The sequence below is a fragment of the Equus quagga genome, chromosome 10, assembly GCF_021613505.1.
Source record: "Equus quagga isolate Etosha38 chromosome 10, UCLA_HA_Equagga_1.0, whole genome shotgun sequence".
In the NCBI taxonomy this organism is placed as follows: Eukaryota; Metazoa; Chordata; class Mammalia; order Perissodactyla; family Equidae; genus Equus; species Equus quagga.
The window spans coordinates 91,543,574-91,552,495 of NC_060276.1; positions in this window are offsets into that span (position 1 = coordinate 91,543,574).

An 8,922-nucleotide genomic window follows, 5' to 3' on the forward strand; every position below is an offset into this window, starting at 1 on the left:
ACTGCAGTTTAAGCCCAGTGTTGGGAACTTCCAAGCCTTGGTCTTGGAGAGATGATATTCGTAGAGGAAATTTAATTAGTCCAGTTTATTTTTTAAAAACCCTAAATACTGTTTCTCAAAAGTACATTTGCACAGCACATTCATGAATGGACATCGGCCTCTGTTATTCTAGTCTGTGTTATTCATCTATTGCAGCTGATTCGAAATATCTGGAAACCCGATATCTACTATTTTTTCTGTGAAGGCTGCACTTCTTTAACCCTCAAGACAGAAAAGTTCGTGTTAGTGGACTTCTACGAGTCTCATTTGCACTCATCTACACTCTGAACCCGGCCAGAGGGCTATATTATTTATTTATAGAGTATATACTGTTTAGCATGCTACTGTTGCAAAGATTATCTGTGCCAGTTCGGCCTGCAAAGATTGGAATTTAGATCAGCATTGCTCCTGGGCAATAGAAAATCCAACTGGGGCGCATGGTCAATTTCCTTTTCTCATAAATGGTTTCACAATTAGTAGAAATTTGGAAATAAATTCCTGTATACACCATTAATAAGCACCTTGAACTTTGTTATAATTATTTTGTTCCTGGAAAAATATTAAACAAGGAAACATATGTTTTCCATCTTGAAGACACAGAGTGTCTTGTGTAATTTCATTTTGTGCAAAGTGGGCGATTACCTTGGCCGGAAGTATAAAGTGTGTGTTTGTGGCATAGAGTTCAGTCAGCAATATTTGTTATAAATGTTTATTTTAGGCTACACGGTGTCTCTAGAAATGACTTCCTTGGTTTCTATTGTAAGAACTCAAATATCATTCTAATTCTGATTTAAACTATTAGCAAATATAAGTGTGGATGCCGAGGTGCTTCACATAGTAATTAGATTTTGGGTTTTAGAAAGAACAACCCTGATTTACTTAGCAAAAAGTCTGTAAGAGACAAAATGAACAACATGGCTAGGTATTAAAACATAATCTCTCTCGTTTACTCTCCTTCCCTACAAGGAGATTATCTAAATCATTGGGCTTTGGATTCAGAATCCAAAATTGAAGATTCTTCGGAGTCTATGAAATATTAAATTGAGAAATTCTAAGTGCGGGTTTAGTGTTTGTTCAATCCATTCTATTTTTTTCAGTTAGTTTCAGACAGCGCAGTCAGCTTTGGTAGATCCAGGTGGAAGCAAATTCTACGCCGTTAAGAATGGCTGGTTCAGGTGCTTTTATAAATGCTGTTTTTAACCCACTGTGGGGACCATGACTTTTGTACTTCCGACCAATGTTTTCAAGTCCTTCGCATTTCTTTGTACCATTTGTGTAATTTCGCATTGGATGGAAACTACAGTGTTTGGGTTATTACTACCTAATGTCATGTTTATTCAAAATTCTATTTTTGATTGATTCAAGAATAAGGTATTAATTTACCTTCCTTCTGGAAGGCAACCCTTTACCTATCTTTCAGATAGAAACAGTCTCCTCCTCTCCTCTCCTTTCCTCTCCTCTGTCTCTCCCCATCAAAAGGGCGAGAAATTGAAATGAGAGGAATGCCTGATGGAAATAAGATGCACTCCCAAATCCCTAACTATTTTGGAGTTCTTCTGTAATCCACTCAAACAAGGTGCGCAAGGAGGTCCAGTTCACCTACAAGATACTGTATAAGGTGATATAATAAATTAACGCAACAGAAAAATTAAATCCACTACACATTGCAAGGTAAGTGGTTAATTCTAGAATTATGACTATGTTCTTATAAAAGCCATAGGAACATCTGAGTAAATTTGTGTTAAATACCAAAATTAGGTAGAAATGAGTTTTCCCTGACAAACATTCTATTTACTTGAGAAGGTGGGAGTGGCAGACCGCATAGTGTGATGAAAAGAGCATCAAAGAGTCTGGAGTCAGACCTGTCCCCTCCCCCCCCCGCCCCCGGGGAAATCACCTCTTTGCCACTTCCTGGCTTGTGAGTTCAGAGAAGACACACCGTCTCTGTAAGCCTCAGTTTCCTCACCTTGCAGAGTTATTGGAAGGATTAAAGATGAGGTATGCACCTTATAGATTATCAGGCATATGGTAGGCAGGAACTGTCACTGGCTGTGATATGTTTTCACTGTATATTGTGTTAGTCTATATCATGATGCTGTATATGAGAATCGTGAAGGACAGCAAATGCCTATGTTTTGTATCTTTTGTAATGTGAAGCATTATTTGGGGCCTTAGACCTTTCCCACTTGGAAGTTTTTGGGGATACATGATGTGGTTTTTCTTTGCTTCTCTTTCTTTTTTTTCTTTTTCTTTCTCTTTCTTTCTTTCTTGTTCTTTCTCTTTTTCTTTCTTTTTATCTTTCTTTCTTCCTTCCTTCCTTCTTTCCTTCCTTTTTTCCTTCATTCCTTCTTTCCTGTCAAGCCTGTCACTCTGCTTTCTGTCAGCATACATTCCTAAAACAATCCACAAACTCCTAATCACATATAATGTAAACATTTACAATACTCGTGGCTTAAATCTCTCAAACTATACAACTGACAAAGGTGGTATTTGAAGAAGGAGTAATTTAGAAAGAAATCATAAATTATAGGAGGAGGGGAAGTTAGCCATGCAGGTATCTGGGGGAAGAACAGGCCAGGCAGAGGAAACAGCTAGTGCAAAGGCCCTGAGGCAGAAGCATGCTTGGAGTATTCAAGGAATGGCAAAGAGACCAGTGTGGCAGGAGCAGATAGAGTAAGGGGGAGGGTGTTAGGTGATGAGATCAGAGAGGCAATGGGGTCAGATTACACAGGGACTTGTAAGCTATTTTAAAGACTTTAGCTTTTACTGGAGGAAGAGGTGTCATTGAAGTGTTTGGAGCCAAAGCATGACGTGATTTGATTTTCTTATAAAAGGAGCCCTGTATTATTCTCTGGGTTGAGACTAGTCTCTAGAGAACCAAGGGTGGAAGCTAGATGAGCAGTTAGGAGGCCATTGAAATAATCCAGGAGAGAGATGAAAGTGGCTTAGGCAGAGGTGGCAGTGTGAGAAGTGGTTGGGTTCTCGGTATACTTTAAAGGTTGAGCCAGGAAAATTTGCTGATGATTGCATCTGAGAAAAAGAAGATAATTAAGGAATACAAGCTTTTGATGCAAGCAACCCAAAAGATAGAGCTACCACTGAAATGGGAAAGACAGATGGCATAGCATGTTTGAGTGAGAAGATCAAGAAGTCGATTTTAAACACATTAATTTCAAGATATTTATTAAAAATCAAGTAGGGACACTGTGTAGGTTGTCAGATGTGAGTTGAGATCATAGTATTTTGTAAATGCTGCCCCAAATTCTAGTTTTCACAAGCGTGCAGTGGACCAAAAAGGTTTTGATTATAAAAATCCACCACTGACAATGAATATCCTTGGCCCCCTCACCAGCTGCACCATCTCTCTCTCCCCTTTCACAGCCTACCTTCTCCAGAGTTGTCTACCATCTCTGTCACCTCCTACTCATTCCTCAACCCACTCCACTCAGGCTTCCAGTGTCATCGCTCCACAGAAATTGCTTTTGCTGATGCTGCTGGTCACTGTCCATGGTGCAAATCCCCTTTTCAGTTCTCAAAATACTTGATGTCAACATTTGACACTGTTGACCATATTTTCATTGAAGTGTGCCCTTTCCTCAGCTTCCGTATTTTCCTCCTTTCTCTCTTTCTCAGTCTCCATTGCTAGTTTGTCCTTTTCTACCCAGTCTTTAAATGTTGGAGTTTCTAAGGACTCTCTCTTACACCCTGTTCCCTTCTCACGTTATCCTTTTTTATTTTCACTTTCCTTTTTTTTCACCAAAAGTCTAGTTGCCGTCACTCACCGTACACATGTGCCCCTATATCTCTTTCACCCTTCTCCCTTCCCCTTTCCCCTCTGGTAACCACCAATCTATTCTCTGTATCTATGTGTTTGTTTGTTTGTTTGTAAGAGATTAATTTCCAGAATATATAGAGAACTCATACAACTCAACAACAGAAAATAAACAATCACACTATTCTTTCACCCTGGGCAGTATCATCCATTCATAGTGTCAAATATGATCCATAGGTGGTTGACTCAGAAATATGCGTCTCTAGCTGAGACCTCTCTTCTTAGCTGCTGATCCAGGTTTGCACCCCATTTCTCTACGTTGATGCCTCCTAGGCATCTCAAACTCAACATGTGCAAAGCCATACTTTCACCCCTGCTAAACCTGCTTCTCTTAATTATCACCTTTCTCATAAAATGGCACCACTATCCAGCCAGTTAGTTACTTTTACCAGAAATTTGGAAGTCATCCTTGACATCTCTCTCTCCTTCATCCTTCATATCCAATTAGTCACAAACTGCTAAACATATCTCATATCTGCCACCTTCAACTCCCTTGCCTTTGTCTGGTATCCTCTTTTTGCTCTGCGTATGGCTGGCTCAGTCTTGTCTTTCAGATCTCAGCTCAGAGCGGTCTTCCCTAATCACCTTATCTAAGACAAATCTCCATCAGTTACTCCATATCCCAGCCCGGTGGAGCTGCTCTTCTGAGCCTTGGGACACCAGCGGCAGCTGGGCAGGACTCCTCTTCAGAGGTCTGAGCAGCAACCTCATAGGGCCACTTCTCTGACCTCTTAGATGTTAGTAATGCCAACCCCTTCCTTCTCGTTGCCCGAACCCTCCGAGTGCTAGCTGCTTCTTACAGCTGTTGTCTGTGCTTTGCCTCAATTTTGCCTTTTCGTTCTTTCAGCCCTCCACTACCTGTGTAATTAATTCCCCATATTAAAACTTCTCTATTAAAATATCTAGGGCAGTTTCTAGTTTTTTGTCCCCCTTCTGAAGAAACAACTGCTCTTGAATTTATTTATGAATTCTGCCTTTTTTTCGAATTTACAATATTTTTTTACTTATGAATTTCTTTATTCGACTTTCCTTGGTTGTTTTTGCTAGTGTTTTTTTTTTTTTACTTATTAGGTTATTTAATTCATTTGTTTTCATCTTCTCGATTTAGTAATGAAAGTGTTTAGCTTATGGGATTTTTCTCTCATTACCGCTTTAGTTCTTTTGATTATTATTCCTTAGATAGACTCTTTTTTATTTATTTATTTTTTTGATCAGGAAGATTGGCCCTGAGCTAACATCGGTTGCCAAACTTCCTCTTTTTGCTTGAGGAAGATTGTTGCTGAGCTAACATCTGTGCCAGTCTTCCTCTGTTTTATGTGGGACGCTGCCACAGCGTGGCTTGACGAGTGGTTCCATGTCTGTGCCTGGGATCAGAACTTGTGAACCCCAGGCTGCCAAAGCAGAGCGTGCCAACTTAACCCCTACGCCACCTGGTCAGCCTCTAGATAGACTCTATTTTTGGCTTTGAGATCTTCTTTGGCCCAAGAGTTGTTTGAGAGTTTTAAAAGTTCTATATAGTCAAGGTATTTTAGTTTCTATGCTTGTTATTAACTTAGGTCTCGTTATTTGTGGTCAACAAATATAATCTGCGTGATGTCTAGTTTTGGGGATTTATTAAAGTTTTCTTTGTTTATGCCTTTTTCCTTCAATTCTAATATATACTTTCATTTTACTGTCCTTTTTATTAATTCTAAGACACATTTTTAATGTCTCTCAAACTGGGCATCTTATCAACAGTTAATGATATCTTACAATTATCATTGGCAGCATTTTTACTCTCTTAGTGGAACGTAAAATACTATTAGATCTTACAATGTGATAGCATCTTAAATTTGATGAATGTGTTTTGTTTAAATCATTCGAAAATTGTAGCGTTCCTCACAATCTCTATTAGAAGAAATTTGACAACTGTTAGGTCTTTTTCCTACAGCTACTGTGAATCATTGGTGTATCTTATTGTTGATGAAATCTTCTCATAGTCTTTCTTATAGCTTTATGGATACATGAAAAGAAGAAATATTTCCTGTTTTCAGAGTATAAAGGTCAATATATATGTCTTCCATCATGTTAATTATTAAATCCTCTATAAAACCTTGCTTCGATTTCGATGATGGTGGTAGACTTGGTCTGTCTTACTGCAGAGTGGGTCAGAATCTCCAACTTTTGAGCATGTTATTGATTTCTTATTCTAGTTCCTTCAGGTTTTTAATTTATGCATCTTGAATATATATTATTTGATGAATAAAAATGTGTTAGCTCTTTATTTGAATTGTATCTTTTATCATTGAAAATTGATTCTCTTTGCCATTTTAATGTGTTTTTTAAAATTCAACCTTATAGGATATTAACATTGGTGACTTATTTTCACCTTGTTTCCATTTGCCTGATGGTTTTGCCCATTATTTTCAGTTAAATTTCTGTATATCAAACTGTTTTTGTAGTAATTGGATTTTACCAGGTTCCCCATTCCTTGTTTTTTTTTTATTTCAGTTCATCTGTTGGTTGACTGGGTTTTGTCATCAGGGGATTTTTTTTCAAGAAGAGCTGTGGGTGTAATATTCTCTGAGTTTTTGTATGTTTTAAAATATCTTTCTGTTTTTTTTAAATATCTGGACAACAGCTAGCCTGACTATAACATTATTTGGTCATTTCCCTTCCCCAGCACTCTGACTACCTCGCTCTACCATCTTGCGGGACTGAAGGTTGCTGTGGAGAAGTCGGAAGTCTCCCTGATTTCTTTTCTTTCTTTTTTTTTTTTTTTTTTGAGGAAGATTAGCCCTGACCTAACGTCTGCCACCAAACCTCCTCTTTTTGCTGAGGAACACTGGCCCTGAGCTAAAATCCGTGCCCATCTTCCTCTATTTATATGTGGGACGCCTGCCATAGTATGGCTTGACAAGCAGTGGGTAGGTCGGCACCTGGGATCCGAACCAGAGAACCCTGGGCTACCAAAGTGGAATGTGTGAACTTAACTGCTGCACCACCGGGCCAGCCCCTCCCTGATTTCTTCTAGCTTTGTTTTACAGATGCCCATAAGATTCGATGTATTCAGTGAGGTTTACTAACTTCACTATATATGTCTGATGATTTATCATTCTAAATCACTTTTTTCCTTGAATTTAGTGTACACTTGATTCACAGATTCTTGTGTTCCTTAATTTCAACCAAATTTCTTTTAACTTTATTATCGAACATTTTCTTCTCCTCTAGGTTTTCTCTCCTTTTCTTCTGGAGTTTATTAGTATTCTTTTGTCTCTCTTTCATAGCTGTCACTTTTTTCCTATTTAATTTCATTTATTTGTCCTTTTCCAATTCGTAGTGAATAATTTTTTCAAGCCTGTCTCCATATTACTCACTTTTGATATCAGTAATATTTATTCTACTTTTTGTCTTTCAAATGTGGTGATTCTTTTCAACCATCTGAAATACTTCATTTTCAAAACAGATTTTTAAAAATCGTGGTGAATATGCCAATGTTTGATATAATTGGGTTGGGGATATGTGGGTTGTTTATTATTCTCTATATTTTTCTGTATGCTCAGTTTTTTTAAAATAGACTTTCTTTTTGAGTGCAGTTTTAGATTCACAGCAAAACTGAGAGGAAGCTACAGAGAGTCCCCATGCAGCCCCCGCCCCCACGCACCCGGACCCTCCTTCCCTATGAAATCCCAGCACCAGCGTGGCACATTCCTCACGATCCATGGACCTACCCTGATACGTCCTCATCATCCTAAGTCCGTAGTGTACATTACAAATGTGGTTTTTGTTTCTATAATTGTTTTGTTATTGTTCATATTTCCTGAGTCCTGCCAATGCATTTTATATCTCTTTCTCAGCATCTTATCATCCCTTATTATCTCTTACTTGAATCCCTTTCCTTTTCCTCTTTAAAAACAATCAGTCCGTGTATCATTTATGATTGCATGTTTCTTCTTAATTGAGGGCAGCTGCACTTTTCCAGCAGTGCATTTTTTACTTCTCTACGTCTCTCCTAACTTCACATGGATCCCATCAGTAAATCGCACTGGCTGGAACTTCAAAATATCTCCAAAATATCATCACATTTCATGCCCCTTTGCAGCTAGAAGAGGTCAGGTCTGGCCCAAAGAGGAAATTTCTCAGTGGCTCTCAGGAAAACCTTTCTGAAACAGGAGAGACAACACTGGCATGTGGCTTTTGCCTTTTCCTATTTGCCCTTCCTCCCTCTTTGCCATTGGAGAAGCAGCTTGGTGCCTCAGATGCAGCATCCATTTACCACCATAAGGAAGATAGCCATACACACCAATAATAAAGCAAGAATCTATAAGAAACTGTATATAGATGACATCTCTGAGGAGCTCTATCAGCCAGGAACTGTCTACCTCCATACTTCCTGTTACTTGAGGAAAATAAATCCCTATTTATTTATTTATTTTTATTGAGTTCATAATAGTTTACATCATTGTGAAATTTCAGTTGTACGTTATTTCTTGTCTGTCACCATATAGGTGCTCCCCTTCACCCCCTGTGTCCGTCCCCCACCCCGCTTCCCCTGGTAACCACTGAACTGTTTTCTTTGTCCGTGGGTTTGTTTATCTTCCACATGTGAGTGAATCATCTGGTGTTTGTCTTTCTCTGTCTGGCTTATTTTGCTTAGCATAATTCTCTCCAGATCCATCCGTGTTGTTGCAAATGGGATGATTTTGCCTTTTTTATGGCTGTATATATACACCATATCTTCTTTATTCAATCATCAGTCGATGGGTACTTGGATGGTTTCCATGTCTTGGCTATTGTGAATAGTGCTGCAACGAACATAGGGGTGCATATGTTACTTTGGATTGTTGATTTCAAGTTGTTTGGGTAGATATCCAGTAGTGGGATAGCTGGGTCATATGGTATTTCTATTTTTAGTTTTATGAGGAATCTCCATACTGTTTTCCATAGTGGCTGCACCAGCTTGCATTCCCACCAGCAGTGTATGAGCGTCCCTTTTCTCTACATCCTTTCCAACATTTGTTGTTTTTGGTCTTGGTAATTACAGCCATTTTGACTGGTGTAAGGTGATATCT